Source organism: Lipotes vexillifer, unplaced genomic scaffold (assembly GCF_000442215.2).
Source record: "Lipotes vexillifer unplaced genomic scaffold, Lipotes_vexillifer_v1.1 scaffold298, whole genome shotgun sequence".
Classification (NCBI taxonomy): Eukaryota; Metazoa; Chordata; class Mammalia; order Artiodactyla; family Lipotidae; genus Lipotes; species Lipotes vexillifer.
The window spans coordinates 3396270-3417862 of record NW_006793272.1 but is presented as its reverse complement, the minus strand read 5'-3'; positions in this window follow the sequence as shown (position 1 = coordinate 3417862).

The window sequence follows — 21593 nt, the reverse complement described above, 5'->3', positions numbered from 1 at the left end:
CTGCTGAACTTGAATGAATGATGTGAGGATTAATGGAGTGAACCACTGAAAAGCAGTTGAATCCTTAAGGCAGAGGAATCCTAGAAGTATAATCCATTGTCCTCATTGTTATGTTTTTGTTTGATTGTAAAGAAAGCCAGCATTCACGCTTTACAACCAGATAGCCCATCACACAGGTGGGAACTGTAATCATTTTAAAAGAGCATGTGCTTGAAATGTAGCTTATTTTTTTCCAAAGTCACAAAATTATAGTTCCAAAAATATGTCTTTATAAGTATTTGCTTCTTTTATAGAGTTCCTAAATGTGTTTTTGAAGCTATTTCTCTATACTTTGTTGAAATGATGGAGAGGCTATTTTACAATTATGTTAGGTTTTCAGGTCTTAGTGTTAAGCAAATCAATACCAACCAACATTGATCTTTCTTCTCTAAGATGGGAAGAGATGTTATGTGCAACTCAAGTTTTCAGAAGAAATTCTGAGTCTAGGCTGTTGGTATTATTTTGGCATAATGTATAAATTAAATAAAATTTTTGACATATCTGATGGGTGCCTTCCTAAAGAAAGAGAAGAAAGCTGTTTTAGGTTTTCATATGTCTCTTTATAAATCTGAGTAGAGAAGTAGAACAAAAGAAAAAAGAGATTGGTAGAACCATGGATCCAGAAGGGCAGATTTAGAATTTGTGAAAAGTTGTTTTAATTGCAAAAGTCTTAATAACAGGTTCAATTCACTCATTTCAAAATATTTATTGAGTATTTACAGGGTGTCACCATGTAAACTTACTTTTGAAAGTAAGGACCATTGCTTACTGAATTTTGTATAGGACCATTGCTATTTCAGCACCTAGCACCAAGTTGTTGGGACTACTGAATGAATGTCAAGCTCATTTAAATTGCTAATGAGCATAAACATATTGTGCAACAGAAGATATCTAGTTCAGTTTCCTTGTTTTAGGTCTGATCGCTTTATTTGGAAACAGAAGAAAGGAAGCAAATGATATTAAATGTTAAAATGAAATTAAATAACATTAAGAAATATTGGTACATGCAAATCACAGCAATGTTATCACTTTCTATAGGCAATACACTCATATTGTCAAGCCAGAATATGTTTTTTTTTCCCCCAAAATCTTTATGGGAGTATAATTGCTCTACAATGGTGCGTTAGCTTCTGCTGTATAACAAAGTGAATCAGCCATAAGTATACACATATCCCCATATCCCCTCCCTCTTGCGTCTCCCTCCCACCCTCCCTACCCCACCCCTCTAGGTGGTCACAAAGCACCGAGCTGATCTCCCTGTGCTATGCAGCTGCTTCCCACCAGTTATCCATTCTATATTTGGTACTGTATATATGTCCATGCCACACTCTCACCTCATCCCAGCCCACCCCTTCCCCTCCCCATGTCCTCAAGTTCACTCTCCATGTTTGCGTCTTTATTCCTGTCCTGCCCCTAGGTTCTTCAGGACCATTTTTCTTTTTTTTTTTTTTTTTGATTCCATATATATGTGTTAGCATACGGTATTTTTTTTTCTCTTTCTGACTTACTTCACTCTGTATGACAGACTCTAGGTCCATCTACCTCACTACAAATAACTCAATTTCGTTTCTTTTTATGACTGAGTAATAGTCCATTGTATATATGTGCCACATCTTCTTTATCCATTCATCTGTTGATGGACACTTAGGTTGCTTCCATGTCCTGGCTATTGTAAACAGTGCTGCAATGAACATTTTGGTACATGACTCTTTTTGAATTCTGGTCTTCTCAGGGTATATGCCCAGTAGTGGGATTGCTGGGTCATATGGTAGTTCTATTTTTAGTGCTTTAAGGAACCTCCATACTGTTCTCCATAGTGCAAGCCAGAATATGTTTGTCAAGAAATCTCAGCCTGAAAAAAATTTCCATTAAGAGGACTTCTGAACTTTTGAATTTGCTACCATTCTGCTGCCAACTTTGCATACTATTTTGTTCACAGAATACTGGTTACAAAATATTTTTAGACACATAACATATAAACATTTGTTTTTCTTAGTTAAAATTATTGAACACATGAAAGAGCCTTTTGACAAAAAAACAAATGAGCAACACAACAAAGAGGTGGCATTTACAAGACACTTTGGTTTCCGTTCAATGGTTTCCATGACAATAGTATTTTCCCCTTAGTGTAATCACTGAGTTATTATATTTGCCTTCAAATCATTTCTTTATTCTCAACTTGGAAGCTCTGATTTAGAGCAAGTGTACTCTTTACTTGTCATTAAGCACACTACAATAATTATTAGTCTGGCTTATAGTTGCACAGTTCCACCTACTTTCATATAACTTTGTGAATGAAAGTTAAGAATGAGAGAAAGTTGAGTGATCAGCTTTCCTCTTTGGGAATTTCAATCTCTGCATATGACTTAGAAAATATATTTTAAAATATTTCTCTAAAGAATCCCCTCTTTTTCTTTGGGGGGTGGTCTAATTTTTATTTCTTCTTACATGGGGATAGGGCTTAGCAGAAGATAACTGTGTGACTTTTCTATTTTGCAAAATTCATCCTGGCCGAATGTTTTATTTCCTGCAGCTATTTTGTAGTTTGAATTGCGTTCATCTATAATTAGCTTTCACATATCCTGTTTCCCTAATCAGGTTCTTTATGGGTCCTGAAACACATCTGGTATCCCCTAAGGGCTGGTAGAGGTAATGAGATCATTAAAAAGTTAAAAAGGTAATAACTGGATAAATACAACTTTCTGAGCATATTAAACTCTATTGGATTTTAAAAATATGGATCATTATTTCCCTCATAATAATAAGTACAGACAAGCAGTAATTATGAGTTTCTTTGAAAGTTCTTATGTAAGAATATCTCGCAGATTTTTATTGGTGTTCTGATTACACAGCTCTTACAGTAACTTATTACACTATGATCTAATAAATTTCTTTGATATTTTGTCCCTCATTTAATACTTATTTTGGAATTTTCTTAGGGGTGACTGCTTTACTATTTGTAGTGGGTTATTGATAGAAACATGGCATTGAGTGTCTCATATGTAATGGGGTTTGAAGTAGAAAAAAGGGAAATTAGTTAAGGTTCATCAATATGTGAACATGGTATGTAAATGTTGGACATTTGGACACTCACTTGTGTCCACTTGTTTTAGTAAGGAAAGCCTATATTAGTTGCTAATATAAACAACAACAACAACAAAAATGCAAGCAAATAAACAAAATTAGCTTTACATGGAAGTAAAATATGCTGTGATTTGAAGGATGTCAGGAATTTACCATGACTCCAAATATCTTCCTATAATACCTTTACTTAATCCAGTAATATTTATTTCATTAGGTCTAAACATTACCAGTCCAGTAATTCTCTTTAGCTCAAAGTTCCTTTTGAACAGCAAGTCAATGATTCTTTAGAGTGAATGAGACTATCAGACTATTATCACAGATGAGGCTGAGAGAACATGAGAATACTGATTGCCTAGAGATGGACAGGATGTTTATAAAAGGAGAAAAAAAATGAGGATTTAAAGAAAAACACCTATTTTGCATGTTCATTTGACATATATTCTTTAACTTTCCTTTAGTAGCTCATGCTCTAGTATTAGTTCAGAGTTTTATGACTATTTCTAAGGTGATTATCAATCAAGTGAGAAATAATTTAGAAGTCTGAAATTCCTGCATGCCTTGACAAAATCATATATTATGAATTTGTTCATTTTTGTTCACAAAGGATTCATAAAGGTATGTCGCTTGGTGATTCTTTTAGTGAAGGTGCTGATTATTTTTCATGCCATTGATGTCCCAGTGGTCAAGACAAATGTATAATGTGCCTATTTGAAATGATTCAGCAGGTGTTTTATTGGTCCTGACAGATGGAGTCTATCTGGTACCAATTCTATACCAAATACCAATTTCTATATCCAAATGTTTAAATACCAATTTCTATATCCATATGTTTAAAATAAATTTTTTAACGTTTCAACAAGGCAACTTTTACCCTTTTATAGCCAAGAAGACTGAGACATGATGACTTAGCACCAATATTTCACATGATAGGGTAGAGCCCCCCATTCTCTTTCCATTTGCTTCTATAATTCCATCAGAATGTTACATTTCTGATGACAAATATTAAAAATAACCTCCATTGGAGAAATGTCTGTTTAGGTCTTCTGCCCATTTTTGGATTGGGTTGTTTTTTTGATATTGAGCTGCATGAGCTGCTTGTAAACTTTGGAGATTAATCCATTGTCAGTTGCTTTAATTGCAAATATTTTCTCCCATTCTGAGGGTTGTCTTTTGGTCTTGTTTATGGTTTCCTTTGCTGTACAAAAGCTTTTAAGTTTCATTAGGTCCCATTTGTTTATTTTTGTTTTGATTTCCATTTCTCTAGAAGGTGGGGTCAAAAAGGATCTTGCTGTGATTTACGTCATAGAGTGTTCTGCCTATATTTTCCTCTAAGAGTTTGATAGTGTCAGAACTTACATTTAGGTCTTAAATCCATTTTGAGTTTATTTTTGTGTATGGTGTTAGAAGATATATAGATTGCCAACAAACACATGAAAGAATGCTCAACATCATTAATCATTAGAGAAATGCAAATCAAAACTACAATGAGATATCATCTCACACCGGTCAGAATGGCCATCATCAAAAAATCTAGAAACAATAAATGCTGGAGAGGGTGTGGAGAAAAGGGAACCTTCTTGCACTGTTGGTGGGAATGTAAATTGATACAGCCACTATGGAGAACAGTATGGAGGTTCCTTAGGAAACTAAAAATAGAACTACCATATGACCCAGCAATCCCATTACTGGGCATATACCCTGAGAAGACCAGAATTCAAAAAGAGTCATGTACCAAAATGTTCACTGCAGCTCTATTTACAATAACCAGGACATGGAAGCAACCTAAGTGTCCATCAACAGATGAATGGATAAAGAAGATGTGGCACATATATACAATGGACTATTACTCAGTCATAAAAAGAAACGAAATTGAGGTATTTGTAGTGAGGTGGATGGACCTAGAGTCTGTCATACAGAGTGAAGTAAGTCAGAAAGAAAAAAGAAATACTGTATGCTAACACACATATATGAAATCTAAGAAAAAAATAAAAGGTCATGAAGACCCTAGGGACAAGACAGGAATAAAGACACAGACCTACTAGAGAATGCACTTGAGGATATGGGGAGGGGGAAGGGTAAGCTGTGACAAAGTGAGAGAGTGGCATGGACATATATATACTACCAAACGTAAAATAGATAGCTAGTGGGAAGCAGCCGCATGGCACAGGGAGATCAGCTTGTTGCTTTGTGACCACCTACAGGGGTGGGATAGGGAGGTGGGAGGGAGGGAGACACAAGAGGGAAGAGATATGGAAACATATATATATGTATAATTGATTCACTTTGCTATAAAGCAGAAACATACCATTGTAAAGCAATTATACTCCAATAAAGATGTTAAAAAAATAAAAAAATAAAATATAGCCTCCCAAATATTAAAAAGTAGCCCACCAAATATTAAAAGTTAGCATTAATAAATATTAAATACAGCCATTTAAGAATGGTAATATCTGTGGAAGTGAGCAACTGCCAATATTTCAGCCAAGTCTCAGGTATAATTTTGATCAGTCATATCTCTTCAAGTATGACAAGTACCAAAGAGTATCAGAAGGCAAGTGGACATTTTAGCAAAGTTTTGATTGGTCAATTATGTATCAAAGACCTTAAAAAAGATTTTAGGATTCATTAAGTCTTCAAAACAATTGTTTCAAATAGATAAAACGTATTCTCTCTGAGATAGGCATGGGTGAACAGATATAAGAATTAAGATTTTATGAAGAACAGTTCTTGAGACGTATATTGACAATATACTTTTGCTAGTAAATCTGCAACTGACAACTTCCTCTCTAGAATTTCCAATTTTTGAAAATAGTAAAAGTAAATTAATAACCTGGAGGCTATTGAACCTACTCTTCAACTGAGTTTCTACCCATAGAAAAGGACATGTAGGAGGTTAGCACTAAATGTTCCTGTAAATGGGAAATAGGAAGCCCTATGGATGCTAAACCACCTAAATATAGAGGAATAAATGCTGTAACACTTTGACCTCTTCTTGTCTTGTGAAATGACTAAGTTACTACAAAAGACAGAGATTCATCTTCCACTGAGACTAGTTCAAACCATAGATAACACCTTTGGAGGATACTTCTCTTTGTCCCAAATAGGGAGAGACTGGAAATGAGAAATTCTTAAGAAGTTCTCCTGCAAGTTTCTTCAAACCTCATATCTGCCCAATTGTCTGCCTGTAGCTGCTTCCAGCGAGTAATGACCTCTCCTTCTCTTCTGCTTTCCAAATCTATGTTTCTTTCATTAACAAATTTTAAACAGAAAACAAATGGAAAGGGTCTTCTGGGAAATGTGGTTCCCAGCTCCTCCTCTGTATGGCATAGGAGACTTCATGAGGGTGATTGATACAGAATTAAAAATAAACAATATAGCACACCTACTGAGATCAGGTAATGATGGAATTTTTTTCTATCAGCATAAGGGACAGCAATGATAATAGTCAGAGAGGCCCAGAATAAGAGAGTAGGGATTTCCGGGAGCGGAGATATCACCAAAATGAAACAATATGGTCACTAGAGGGGCAGGGATTGTTGTGCTACTTGTTACCAAAAAAAGATTCCTTTTGCTGTTGGTGACATCCTAGTATGCTATCATGACAAGGTGTGTTTAACTTAGTATACACAGAGGCAACTTCAAGTAACAAAAATGATTTAAGGTCAAGAAAAGAAATGAAAGTTCATAAACCCTAAGCTTTTGAAGAAATCTTATATATTTGGGTGAGGTTCCTATGCCCTCTGTTATCTCAACTAACAAATTGTAACCAGAAGAGAAATTTAGTTGTTCTGACTGTTGGATTGAAAAAGACTTTCCCTGCTCAAGGGTTTGAATTTCTAAGATTAGAATTGAAAGCACCCATTCTATTTTTCTTCCCATTCATAAACTAGAAGCAACCTGTTGACTTGTTGAGGGGGGTAGGTTTTCAACACTTTTGGCTTCACTGTTTATGGAGTGGGTCTATTCCCTTTAAACACAGAGGAGAAGAGTAATGTTGGCACGTAAGTTGTTTAGGAGAATGTGTGTAGTTATAACAGTTGTTGAGACTGAAAGGAAATGTCTTGGTTTCTCTATACTCAAGCTGGCAATCCCAAGGCATATCCCAAAATGTGGATTTCAGCATTATTTAGAAATTTTATTGTTACAGTATAACATTTAGAAAAATTAACCAATACGTTTTCTAATTTTCTAGAATGTCCTTTTACCTTGAGGCTCTCTCCATTTAAAACAAGACGTTGACATTCACTACCTCAGGACATAAAGGTTATGGAAGAAATGCAGAGGAAAAAAAAATCAATTTAAAATCTATTTTGGAACTAGTGGCAGAGAAACTGGTTAGAGAGGATACTATTTTTGCTTCCAAAAGCCCAGGCATTGAGAATCAGAAGCCAAAGCCATAACAAATAGATCTGAAAGAATGCATAATGATACACAAGCAAATTCTCTCACACCAAAGGAAATAAAAGATCCTCTGAACTAGAAGAGGACAGAAAATATAGGAAAGAGAAGCAAGATAATGAAATGCTGTAGTACCTCTGAAAAGTGATTATGAGAATTCTTTTCCCCAAGCTGTGTCCTTGGAGTGGGGAGAATAGAAACTGCAGATAGGTTTAGGGATCTGAGAGAAAAGAGGTTTGATGCTTTACACCTCAGATGAAGCCCAAGCAAGTCACTTGAAGAATTCTCTGGTGCCACCATCTGAACCAGCAGTACCTGAGAAATGGTGATATGGTAGGTCTAGGATAGAAGGCCTGAAATTGTTCCAGTGATTTCCTGAGGCCCAAGAGAGGGATGGGAGAGTACACAAATATTTTCTATTTCCCATGAGTGGAGAGCATGGTAGTAAAGTGGTGACAAACCTAAAGATGACAGAATTAGGAGATATAGTGTCCAGAATGGATAATTAACTGACTATTATGTGGATTTCAACAGATGCTAAAAGGAGTATTGGCCAGAAACCAAGAAACAGATACTCCTTTCCCAGCAATGCTGTGGTATTACATGAACTCTTGGAGCTTTGATGTAATACTGGAGAGAATGTAAGGTATGAGGAGAAAACATAATTTTACTGAATAAAGCTTATATTCATTGAGTTTCGTTTGAATCATCTAAGATGAAGTGTTCAACCTTGGAGAGAATGAGGCCAAAATAAACAAATTCTGTTTTAGGGAAAAAATCATCTTGCTTGTTGTAGTTTTTGTTTTATAAACTTTATACTAACTGCATCATATTCTATTCTATGAACAGAGGGCATATATAACACATAAAATATGAGAGAACATCAAAATGATTTCATCTAAAGCCATCAAGTATTGTGGAATGAACAAAAACAGTATCAGTGAGATCCAAGTAAACAGTGAGAGAAATGAGCTACATTTTTTATTTCAAAAGACAGTATTCATTGCACAATAATGGACACCTAATGGGCTTTTTTTTTGCCCAGTGCCCCAGAAGTTAGGCTATAATATGACCTGACTTACCCTATTTCCCAACATGGATTTTCTCTTTAAAATGTGGCAGAATGTGACTTAGTGTTTTTAAGATAATTTGCATAAATATTGAAGATTGTAAATTAAAATGGAACCTTTGAGAATATTTACCTGATATACCTATATGTAGTTATTGTTTAATCATAATTTATATAATTAAATATTATATCTGCTTTTGTCATTATAACTTGCACAACAACCTACATTTCCCACCATACTGGCTAAATGGCTCCAAAGCTCTCATACTGGCTCAACCAGAGACCAGGCAGTTGCCCTGCTATACCTAAGGAACCTGGATATTAAGCTGTGAGCTTTGGCCCAGGTTGCCCTAGGAATAGAAATATCAATATTTTATTTTATTATATTTGCACACTATGTTTAATTTTTAAGCTTTGAATGTTATTAATGATTTCCTTTTTTGGGCTGTGCTGCGTGACCTGCAGGATCCTAAGTTCCCTGACCAGGGACTGAACCTGGGCCCCAGCACTGAAAGTGCTGAGTCACAACCACTGGACTGCCAGGGAATTCCCCAATTAATGAATTTCTTACAAAATTTCTTGTACGAATGAAGCGTAAATCAAGTCTTGACTGTGTAAATTGGCGAGGAGTGACATTTTATATTTTTGGTTGATATAACAAGATATAAGCCTTTCTATCTATAGGTATCTGAAGAATTCTGGGATATTCATGCAAGTCACCAGGAGTCTCTTTTGCAAGAGGGTCCCAAGTCCCAAGGAAGAAAATGTGACAGGGATTTTAGTAGCATGTCTCTGAACCTTCCAAATTAAGAACTGTACATAAAAATAAAGTAGAAGGCTTCCAGAACCTTGTGCCAATAGGTCTTGAAAATTCAGGGAATTACTTTCATTTAACACACATACACAAAACAACAACAGCAGCAGCCACAGTAGCAGCACCAATAGAACTTATTTGTGCTACAATTTCAGGACTGGTTGACAAATATTAGTGTTATTTCAGTTTCTGGATTTGGCAGACATTTCCCAACAGGGGGTGCTGTAAACCAAAAAGAGGTGGGTGAACTTCCAGGGTGCAAAAGAACTGTGGGCTCTTAGAAGCCAGGTCCTCTATAGTTGCCTGGAAAAGTTTCTTCTGCCCCGCACAGAAAACACTGTACATCTTGCTTTAGCAGTTGGGGTTTGGTGGCAGACTCAGAAGCTGCTATATAACACAACTAAGGCTACAGCACCAGCAGGGAGAAAAGGCCACACTATGATCAAGGTCCTACAGGAAAACAGAGGACTATCTCCTTTCTGATCAATTCTCTGTTTTCAGAGGGAAGTAAAATGTAGGAGCAGAGGATAGAGAATTTTCTCAGTCAGAATTTAAGTAAAATTATTTTACATCAAAAATATCACCTTTATTCCCCTCAGAGATTTACAATGACTTTTACCATATTAAAGAATCTGAGGAGTATTGCTCTATAGAAACCTGCTTAAACTTAAAATAACTCTAAATTTGCCAAACTTACATGACCATAAAATCCTTCTAAAGAGAATTCCTAACATTATCTTCCAAAGAACATTATTTGGAATATGCTGGAATAAGGAATATACTAATAGATGCAAGTAGGCATGAGAATATAGAATGTGAAAAAATATAGAGAAAAATTACTCATTAAAAGATGGTGGGAAGAAAACTGATATTGGAAATACTGAATTTATTTTGATTTTTTTTAAATAAAAGAAGCCAGTTCTCTACCTTCCTTTTTTGTCCTTTTTTTAACATCTATATTGGAGTATAGTTGCCTTACACTATTGTGTTAGTTTCTGCTGTATAACAAAGTGAATCAGCTATACATATACATATATCCCCATATCCCCTCCCTCTGGTGCCTCTTTCCCACCCTCCCAATCCCACCCCTCTAGGTGGTCACAAAGCACCGAGCTGATCTCCCTGTGCTATGTGACTGCTTCCCACTAGCTAGCTATTTTAAATCTGGCCGTGCATATATGTCAATGCTACCCTCGCACTTCGTCTCAGCTTACCCTTCCCTCTCCCCGTGTCCTCAAGTCCATTTTCCATGTCTGCATCTTTATTCCTGTCCCGCCCCTAGGTTCTTCAGACCAATTTGTTTTTAGATTCCATATATATGTGTTAGCATATGGTATTTGTTTTTCTCTTTCTGACTTACTTCACTCTGAATGACAGACTCTAGGTCCATCCACCTCACTACAAATAACTCAATTTCGTGTCTTTTTATGGGTGAGTAATATTCCATTGTATATGTGTGCCACATCTTCTTTACCCATTCATCTACTGATGGACACTTAGGTTGCTTTCATGTTCTGGCTATTGTAAATAGAGCTGCAATGAACATTGTGGTACATGACTCTTTTTGAATTATGGTTTTCCCAGGGTATATGACCAGTAGTGGGATTGCTGGGTCATATGGTAGTTCTATTTGTAGTTTTTTAAGGAACCTCCATACTGTTCTCCATAGTGGCTGTATGAATTTATATTCCCACCAGCAGTGCAAGAGGGTTCCCTTTTCTCCACACCCTCTCCAGCATTTATTATTTGTAGATTTTTTTGATGATGGCCATTCTGACTGGTGTGAGGTGATACCTCATTGTAGTTTTGATTTGCATTTCTCTAATGGTTAGTGATGTTGAGCCTCCTTATATATGTTTGTTGGAAATCTGTATATCTTCATTGGAGAAATGTCTATTTAGGTATATTGCCATTTTTCGACTGGGTTGTTTTTTTTTGACACCAAGCTGCATGAGCTGCTTGTATATTTTGGAGATTAACCCTTGTCAGTTGCCTCATTTGCAAATATTTTCTCCCATTCTGAGGGTTTTCTTTTCATCGTGTTTATGGATTCCTTTGCTGTGCAAAAGTTTTTAAGTTTCATTAGGTCCCATTTGTTTATTCTTGTTTTTATTTCTATTTCTCTAGGAGGGGGATCAAAAAGGATCTTGCTGTGATTTATGTCATAGAGTGTTCTGCCTATATTTTCCTCTAAAAGTTTTATGGCGTCTGGCTTTACATTTAGGTCTTTAATCCATTTTGAGTTTATTTTTGTGTATGGTTTTACAGAGTGTTCTAATTTCATTCTTTTACATGTAGCTGTCCTGTTTTCCCAGCACCACTTATTGAAGAGGCTGTCTTTTCCCCATTGTATATTCTTGCCTCCTTTATCAAAGATAAGGTGACCATAAGTGCATGGGTTTATCTCTGGGCTTTCTACTCTGTTCCATTGATCTATATTTCTATTTTTGTGCCAGTACTTTACTGTCTTGATGACTGTAGCTTAGTATTATTATCTGAAGTCAGGGAACCTGATTCCTCTAGCTCTGTTTTTCGTTCTCAAGATTGCTTTGGCTATTCGGGATCTTTTGTGTTTCCACACAAATTGTGAAACTTTTTGTTCTATTTGTCTGAAAAATGCCATTGGTAGTTTGATAGGGATTGCACTGAGTCTGTAGATTGATTTGGGTAGTAGAGTCATTTTCACAATGTTGATTCTTCCAATCAAAGAACATGGTATATCTCTCCACCTGCTTGTATCATATTTAATTTCTTTCATCAGTGTCTTATAGTTATCTGAATACACGTCTTTTGTCTCCTTAGGTAGGTTTATTCCTAGGTATTTTGTTATTTTTGCTGCAATGGTCAATGGGAGTGTTTCCTTAATTTCTCTTTCAGTTATTTCATCATTAGTATATAGGAATGCAAGAGATCTCTGGGCATTACTTTTGTATCCTGCTATTTTACCAAATTCATTGATTAACTCTAGTAGATTAGCTAAAACTAATCTAAGATTAGCTAAAACTAAAACTAAGCTGTAGTAGATTAGCTAAAACTAGATTAGCTCTAGTTTTCTGATAGCTTCTTTAGGATTCTCTATGTATAGTATCATGTCATCTGCAAACAGTGACAGTTTTACTTCTTTTTTTCCAATTTGGATTCCTTTTATTTCTTTTTCTTCTGTGATTGCTGTGGCTAAAACTTCCAAAACTATGTTGAATAGTAACAGAGAGAGTGGTCAACCTTATCTTGTTCCTGATTTTAATGGAATTGTTTTCAGTTTTTCACCATTGAGAATGATGTTGGCTGTGGGTTGGTCATATATGGCCTTTATTATATTGAGTTAGTTTCCCTCTCTTACTACTTTTTGGCAAGTTTTTATCATAAATGGGTGTTGAATTTCGTCAAAAGATTTTTCTGCATCTATTGAGATTATCACATGGTTTTCATCCTTCAGTTTGTTAATATGGTGTATCACATTGATTGCTTTGCATATATTGAAGAATCCTTGCAACCTGGGAGAAACCCCATTTGATCATGGTGTATGATCCTTTTAATGTGCTGTTGGATTCTGTTTACTAGGATTTTGTTGAGGATTTTTGCAGCTATCTGCATCAGTGATATTGGCCTGTAGTTTTCTTTCTTTGTGACATTTGTATCTAGTTTTGGTATCAGGGTGATGGTGGCCTTGTGGAATAAGTTTGGGAGTGTCCCACCCTCTGCTGTATTTTGGAAGAGTTTGAGAAGGATAGGTGTCAGCTCTTCTCTAAATGTTTGATAGAATTCACCTGTGAAGCCATGTGATCCTGGGCTTTTGTTTGCTGAAAAATTTTTAATCACAGTTTCAATTTCAGTGCTTGTGATTGGTCTGTTTATATTTTCTATTTCTTCCTGGTTCAGTCTCATAAGGTTGTGCTTTGCTAAGAATATGTCCATTTCTTACAGGTTGTCCATTTTATTGGCATACGGTTCCTTGTAGTAATCTCTCATGATCCTTTGTATTTCTGCACTGTCAGTTGTTACTTTTCCTTTTTCATTTCTAAATCTGTTTATTTGAGTCTTCTCCCTGTTTTTCGTGATGAGTCTAGCTAATGGTTTATCAATTCTGTTTATTTTCTCAAAGAACCAGCTTTTAGTTTTATTGATATTTGTTATCATTTCCTTCATTTTGTTTTCATTTATTTCTGATCTGATCTTTATGATTTCTTTCCGTCTGCTAAAATTGGATTCTTTTTGTTTATCTTTACTAATTGTTTTAAGTGTAAGATTAGGTTGTTTACTTGAGATTTTTCTTGTCAATTGAGGTAGGATTGCATTGCTATAAACTTCCTTCTTAGATCTGCTTTTGCTGTGTCCCATAGGTTTTGGGCCATCGTGTTTTCATTGTCATTTGTTTCTAGGTATTTTTTTCATTTCCTCTTTGATTTCTTCAGTGATCTCTTGGTTATTTAGTAGTGTATTGTTTAGCCACTATGTGTTTGTATTTTTTACATTTTTTTCCTGTAATTGATATCTAGTCTCATAAAAATGTTGGAAAAGATACTTGATACAATTTCAATTTTCTTAAATTTAGGAAGGCTTGATTTATGACCCAAGATTTGATCTATCCTGGAGAATGTTCCATAAGCACTTGAGAAGAAAGTGTATTCTGTTGTTTTTGGATGGAATGTCCTTTAAATATCAATTAAGTCCATCTTGTTCAATGCACCATTTAAAGCTTGTGTTTCCTTATTTATTTTCATTTTGGTTGATCTGTCCATTGGTGAAAGTGAGGTGTTAAAATCCCCTACTATGATTGTGTTACTGTCAATTTCCACTTGTATGGCTGTTAGCATATACCTTATGTATTATGGTACTCCTATGTTGGGTGCATAAATATTTACAATTTTTATATCTTCTTCTCAGATTGATCCCTTGATCATTATGTAGTGTCCTTTTTGTCTCTTGTAATAGTCTTTTTATTAAAGTCTATTTTGTCTGATATGAGAATTGCTACTCCAGCTTTCTTTTGATTTCCATTTGCATGAAATATCTTTTTCCATCCCCTCACTCTCCGTCTTTATGTGTCCCTAGGTCTGAAGTGGGTCTCTTGTAGATAGGATATATATGCCTCCTGTTTTTTTATTCATTCGGCCAGTCTATGTGTTTTGGTTGGAGAATTCAATCCATCTACATTTATTGTAATTATTGATATGTATGTTCTTTTACCATTTTAATTGTTTTGGGGTTTTTTTGTAGGTCTTTTCCTTCTCTTGTGTTTCCTGCCTAGAGAAGTTCCTTTAGCATTTATTGTAAAAGTGGTTTGATGGTGCTGAATTCTCTTAGCTCTGCTTGTCTGTAAAGCTTTTAATTTCTCCGTTAAATCTGAATGAGATCCTTGCTGGGTAGAGTAATCTTGCTTGTAGATTTTTCTCTTTCATCACTTTAAATACGTCCTGCCACTCCCTTCTGGATTGCAGAATTTCAGCTGAAAGTTTGGCTGTTAACCTTATGGGGATTCCCTTATGTGTTACTTGTTGTTTTTCCCTTGTTGCTTTTAATATTTGTTCTTTGTATTTAATTTTTGATAGTTTGATTAATATGGGTCTTGGCATGTTTCTCCTTGGATTTATCCTGTATGGGACTCACTGTGCTTCCTGGACTTGATTAACTATTTCCTTTCCCATATCAGGGAAGGTTTCAACTATAATCTCTTCAAATATTTTCTCAGTCCCTTTCTTTTTCTCTTCTTCTGGGACCTCTATAATTTGAATGTTGTTGCATTTAATGTTGTCCCAGAGGTCTCTGAGACTGTCTTCAATTCCTTTCATTCTTTTTTCTTTATTCTATGCTGAGGTAATTATTTCCACTATTTTATCTTCCAGGTCACCTACCCATTCTTCTGCCTCAGTTATTCCACTGTTGATTCCTTCTAGAGAATTTTAATTTCATTTATTGTGTTGTTCATCATTGTTTGTTTGCTCTTTAGTTCTTCTAGGTCATTGTTAAACGTTTCTTGTATTTCCTCCATTCTATTTCCAAGATTTTGGATCATGTTTACTGTCATTACTCTGAATTCTTTTTCAGGTAGACTGTCTACTTCCTCTTCATTTGTTTGTCTGGTGGGTTTTTACCTTGCTCCTTCATCTGCTGCATATTTCTCTGTCTTCTCATTTTGTTTCACTGCCTATGTCTGGGGTCTTGTTTTCATGGGCCACAGGCCGCTGGTTCACAGTTCCAGTTGTTTTTGGTGTCTGCCCCCAGTGGCTAAGGTTGGTTCAGTGGGTTGTGTAGGCTTCCTGGTGGAGGGGACTGGTGCCTGTGTTTTTTTACATGAGGTTGGATCTTGTCTTTCTGGTGGGCAGGACTGCATCCAGTGGTGTGTTTTGGGGTGTCTGTGAACTTATTATGATTTTAGGCAGGTTCTTTGCTGATGGGGGTGTTGTGTTCCTGTCTTGCTAGCTGTTTGGCATGGGATGTCCTGCCCTGGAGCTTTCTGGTCATTGAGTGCAGCTGGGTCTTAGAACTGTGATGGAGATCTCTGGGAGAGCTATCACCAATTGATATTACAGGGTGCTGGGAGGTCTCTGTTGGTCCAGTATCCTGAACTCGGCTCTCCCACTTCAGAGGCTCAGGCCTGACAGCTGGCTATAGCACCAAGACCCTGTCAGCCACACAGCTCAGAAGAAAAGGGAGAAAAAATAGAAAGACTAAAATGAAATGAAATGAAATAAAATAAAATAAAATAGTTATTAAAATAAAAAAATTTTTTAAATATATTATTAAAATAAAAAAATTTTTTTAAAGTAATAAAAGAAAAAGAGAGCAAGGAAACCAATAAACAAATCCACCAATGATAACAAGCACTAAAAACTTAACTAAGGTAAACATATAAATCAGAAACTAGTCAGTTGCATACAGCACACCCCAAGTCTACAGTTGCTCCCAAAGTCCACTGCCTCAATTTGAGGATGATTCGCTGTCTATTCAGGTATTCCACAGATGCAGGGTACATCAAGTTAATTGTGGAGATTTAATCCACTGTTTCTGAGGCTACATGGAGAAATTTCCCTTTCTCTTCTTTGTTTGAATAGCTCCTGGGGTTCAGCTTTGGATTTGGTCCCACCTCTGCATGTAGGTCACCCTCTGGTATCTGTTCTTCATCCAGACTGGAGGGGGTTAAAGGAGTGGCTGACAAGGGGGTTTTGGCTCACTCAGGCCAGCAGTAGGGAGGGGTATGGGATGTGGGGCAAGCCTGTGGTGGCAGAGGCCAGCATGACATTGCACCAGCCTGAGGCACACCATGTGTTCTCCCGGGGAAGTTGTCCCTGGATCACCAGACCCTGGCAGGGGCGGGCTGCACAGCCTCCTGGAGGGAGGTGTGGATAGTGACCTGTTCTTGAACACAGTATTTTTGGTGGCTGCAGCAGCAGCCTTAGCATTTCATGCCCGTCTCTGGTGTCTTCTCTCTTAGCCACAGTTCATGCCTATCTCTGAAGCTTATTTAGGTGGTTCTCTGAATCCCTTCTCCTCAATCACCTCAAAACAATGGTCTTTTGACTCTTAGGCAGTTCCAGACATCTTCCTGGATTCCCTCCTGGTTAGCTGTGTCACATTAGCCCCCTTCAGGCTGTGTTTACACAGCCAACCTCAGTCCTCTCCCTGGTAGCTGACCTCTGAAGCCCAAGCCTCAGCTCCCAGGCCACACCCACTCTGATGGTGAGCAGACAAGCCTCTCAGGCTGGTGAGTGCTGGTCGGAAATGATTCTCTCTGTGGGAAACTCTTTGCTTTGCCCTCTGTGCCCCTGTTGCTGTGCTCTCCTCAGTGGCTCCGAAGCTTCCCCCCTGCCAATCCCCCATCTCTGCCAGTGAAGGGGCTTCTTAGTGCGTGGAAACTTCTCCTCCTTCACAGTTCCCTCCCAGAGGTGCAGGTCCCATCCCTATTCTTTTGTCTCTGTTTTTTTCTTTTTCCCTACCCAGGTACGTGGGGAGTTTCTTGCCTTTTGGGAAGTCTGAGATATTCTGCCAGTGTTCAGTAGGTGTTCTGTAGGAGTAGTTCCACATGTAGATGTATTTTTGATGTATTTGTGGGGAAGAAGGTGATCTCCACATCTTACTCCTCTGCCATCTTGAAAGTCCTCCAGAATTTAAATAAAATTTAAAGTAGATAACATCCAGGACCAAATATATCTGTGACTGTAATTCAAATCCTGACCTTTTTCAGTAACATGACCTTGGAAAGCAAGGTATATATTTTTTAAAATATCAAAAGCAATTAGTTTCATAATATGAAAAAAAATCTGTGCAAAATGGATGGTTTGGAAAGAGTGAAGGTATGGTTGGAGAATGCCAGCAATTTGCTCAGCAAGTCCTTTCATGTGCTCTTAGTTTAAATCAAGAAATAAAATCCAAATTAAACAATTAGTATCATTCCCTCTTTCAATCATGTACTGATACGTTTTGGTGCATATGTACCATGCTAGGCATCAGGAATACAGAAATGACTTAGATGCTTTTGCTGCTTCCTCTAAAAGAAACCCAAATCTTGAAATTATTGACTCTTATTGTAGCCATTACCTGAAGTTTGACCTGTAGTTAAGACTTATAGACATAAATAAATATGCACACAAGATTTTCCTAATTATTTGTATTTGCATTCTGAAGAGGTGATAGATACCAAGGAAACTTTGCACCCAGAGATTTTTCTGGTGCTTTAGAAAATTCTGTCTCAACATTCATGCACAATACCACAGAAAGTTTAGGGAATTTTTGTTAAAGACTCACAAATGGTAGAACTGAATCTCAGCTTTTCAAGTTTACATATCCTCCCATCTTGATTACTGGAAATGAGTGAAATGGTTCTCTAAAGCAGATAACTGTGTTTGTGTGTGTTGAGGGGAGAGGTATCTCATTACTTGCTTGGCTACTAACAAATATTTATCTTGATAATGAGTAAAATTTCATTCTTTGCAATGTATTCATCTTGTGAACAAAGTACAATATAGAAAAATATTCTTCCAACATAAATAGTATGATATATGTTAAAAGAACATCATTTTCAGACCTACTTTAAAACCCTATATTAAGAGAAAAGGCTATAGAGGGAGACTCAGAAACCAGGAGAGAGAAGCTGTCAGTGGGCCACAAAGAGAGCTGAAGCCACTGTCCTCTGTTAGGAGATGTCCCTGCTGAGATGGAATGTGAGCTTGTTACCACTGAGGACAGAGTAACATAATTCTCTGAAGAAACCTTGTACAGTCACCAGCCTGGTCACCATTGCTTCTAAACTGGGGACAAATAGATTTCCTCTCCTGTTGGAAACATATTAAGTAGAGGATTCAAGGATCCATCTCAGGAGTGCAAGGTAGAATTCACTTACCATTCTTCCCCATGTCTAATTCAGGCCATGCTGGCAGTAATTTTTTATTCTTTTTTTTTTGAACTCAGTGGTTCTCAAACTTTATTTTACATAAGATAAACTAGAGTAAGTTTTGTTTTCACTACTTCAACAAACATTTATTGAGTACCTGCCAGATCCAAGAATTTAAAAATCACTACACCTTTTGGAGATTTACTCTTGTACTCTGGATTTTTTAATTTTAATTAATTTTTATTGGAGTGTAGTTGATTTACAATGTTGTATTAGTTTCTGCTGTACAACATAGTGAATCAGTTATAAATATACATATATCCACTCTTTTTTATATGCTATTCCAATATAGGTCTTTACCACTCTGGCAGTATTTAAGTGTGTTCAATTCACATTGGAGTCTCCAGAAGGAACCCCTAATCAATACTTTTTATAAAAATAAGTATTCATAAGCGATTTTTAAGAATATCCTTAAGTTACTCTTTGGTATTCTGGTTTTTTTAGGTAAAGTTATCTCAATTCATCTTTCCTCCTAAAACATATCTGTTGACTCTCAGATCATTTCAACTTAAAGCAAGATTTTTTTCATCGTTTTTGTGCAAAGTTAGTGCAGGAGACAGAGCCCTAAAGGCTGGGTGTGTCCCAAGCTTTCTGTACAACCTTGAACAGAGTTGTTTTCTTCTCTGTGCTTCAGTGTCCCCATCTATTAAATGAAAGTGTTGTACTAGATGATCTCCAGGATCTTTATAAGCACTAGTATTTATATTCCAGTCTATGGAACTTTGACTGAACATGTAACCTCTACCCAAAGATGTGTGGGGCATTGTGAGACCCACAAACTTATAGTACAAATGAATATTTAAACCCTTTCTCTTTGTCTGTTTCCTAGTCTTTCTTCCAAAGCAAAAAAGTAACATCTCATGGTGCTATAACCTGCTATGGAATCTAACAAGTTGGCAAGTGCAGAGAGCAGCAAAAAGCTACAAGAGGATAGACAACCATTCTACTGTGTTCAAAGATGGAAGCCCATGGTCTAGCACCACATCCAGCACCAAGAAGGTGCTCAATACAAATTCTTTGAACAAATAAATGAATAAATAAAATATGTCTCCAACTGAGGGAAAGGCAAATCTGATTAGAGAAAAGATTAAGCTGCCTGAAATGGACCTTGAAGGCCACCTTGAAGGTTTTCCTGGAGCCCACAGCACTCTGACAGCCTTGAATTGTCTTCTCTTCCTGGGAAGGTCTCCCAGATTGACTAAGAGTTCCCTGAGGTACAGGAAGCAGGGAAGAGAAGACTTGTTAACCTCTGAGACTGGGTATACCTTCCATAGAATGTTCTTCAAGAAAGGCAGTTTTAATCCATTGCCAAATAGAGCCCTTTATTTTTCAGTAACAATAGGGAGGTGAACTAACACTACCGGAAAGATGCAAATGAAGGTTTTCTGGTTCTGTTTTAGCAAGTAGATGTTACTCATTTACAGGCAGCACAATTACATTAAAAAATAAAAGCTTTAACAATGAAGAAAAAAGGCTAATTTGTAATGACATATCTCAAGTGATCAGCTAATTCCAGAGATAATCCCCAACCTGTACAACAAATCTGTGTTAATATTCTTAGGTATTTAGGTGAATGGAAATCCATAAACTGCTGATTGGGTTGGAATGTTAATCTCCTGTCACCCTAATCCATTTTAAGAAAACTAAACTCAAGAATAACAAGAAGCACTCATTCCTACCCTTCTGATGTTTTAACTTCTAGAGAAATTTCAAAGGCATAAAACAAGAATGATGGAAGGATTTATTACAGTTTTTCCTTGTCATTTCAATTTATACTTTTCTTAGCCAGGCAAATCTGTCCAAAAGGGGAATGTTCTGTAATCTGTCAAAATCTCACAGTGGTTTCATCAGCAGGAGCATATATCAATATACTTAAATGGGTTTGATGACTCTCATCTTACATGCAGAATTATACCTTGAACAAAGACTCACCAAACTGATACTATTTCCCTGAAAAATTCCATGATCTTTGTGGAAAAAACTCTTTCACATCATCTAGATGATGAAGTGCATCATCTAGAGAGTGATGAAGCTAATGCAGAGCATTTAATCTGTTTTTTAGTTCCTATCTCATAGATTGTTTCAGAGAGTGTATAAATGACAGAAGTAAGATGTGAAAAAAGGAAGCTCCAAGATAACTGGGAGCTCTCGGTCAAACTTACGGCCACAGATCACCATATTCATCTCTAACCTATCCTTGGAATTTCTAAGTTTATATTCCTTCTGCTTACTTAACATCTCTACTTGGATGTCTCATGGGCATCTCAAATTTAACTTTACCTCCTACCTTCACCTACCCTTTCTGTTTCAGTCTCTCACATCTCAGTAAATGGCAGTAAAATCTACTAGTTTTTCAAACCAGAACACTTCTAAATATATATCAAACATATTCATTTTTCTTTATCTCTACTACTACCCATATAGTTTTAGCCACCATCATGTGTCTCAGAGGCCACTGTTAGAGTCTCCTAAATGGTCTTTGTACTTCTCTTGACCCCTCTAATTATTGCTGCATGTGAAAGTCAAGAGAGGTCTTTTAAAAATGTAAATTTTACTATATTGCTCTATTGATTAAACCTTTTCATGGCTTTTCTTCACCCTTAGGATAAAATCCAAATTAAAACCCATGGCCTATAAGGCCTTAAAGTATCTCTCCCCTAACTCCTTCTACAACTCAGTGTGGGCCACTGTACCCATTGCTCACTTCCCTCCCATCATACAGGCCTCCTTTTCGTTCATTGAGCATAACAGGCTTTTCCCAACTTCAGAGTCTCCATACACACTCATCTTTCCATGTATAA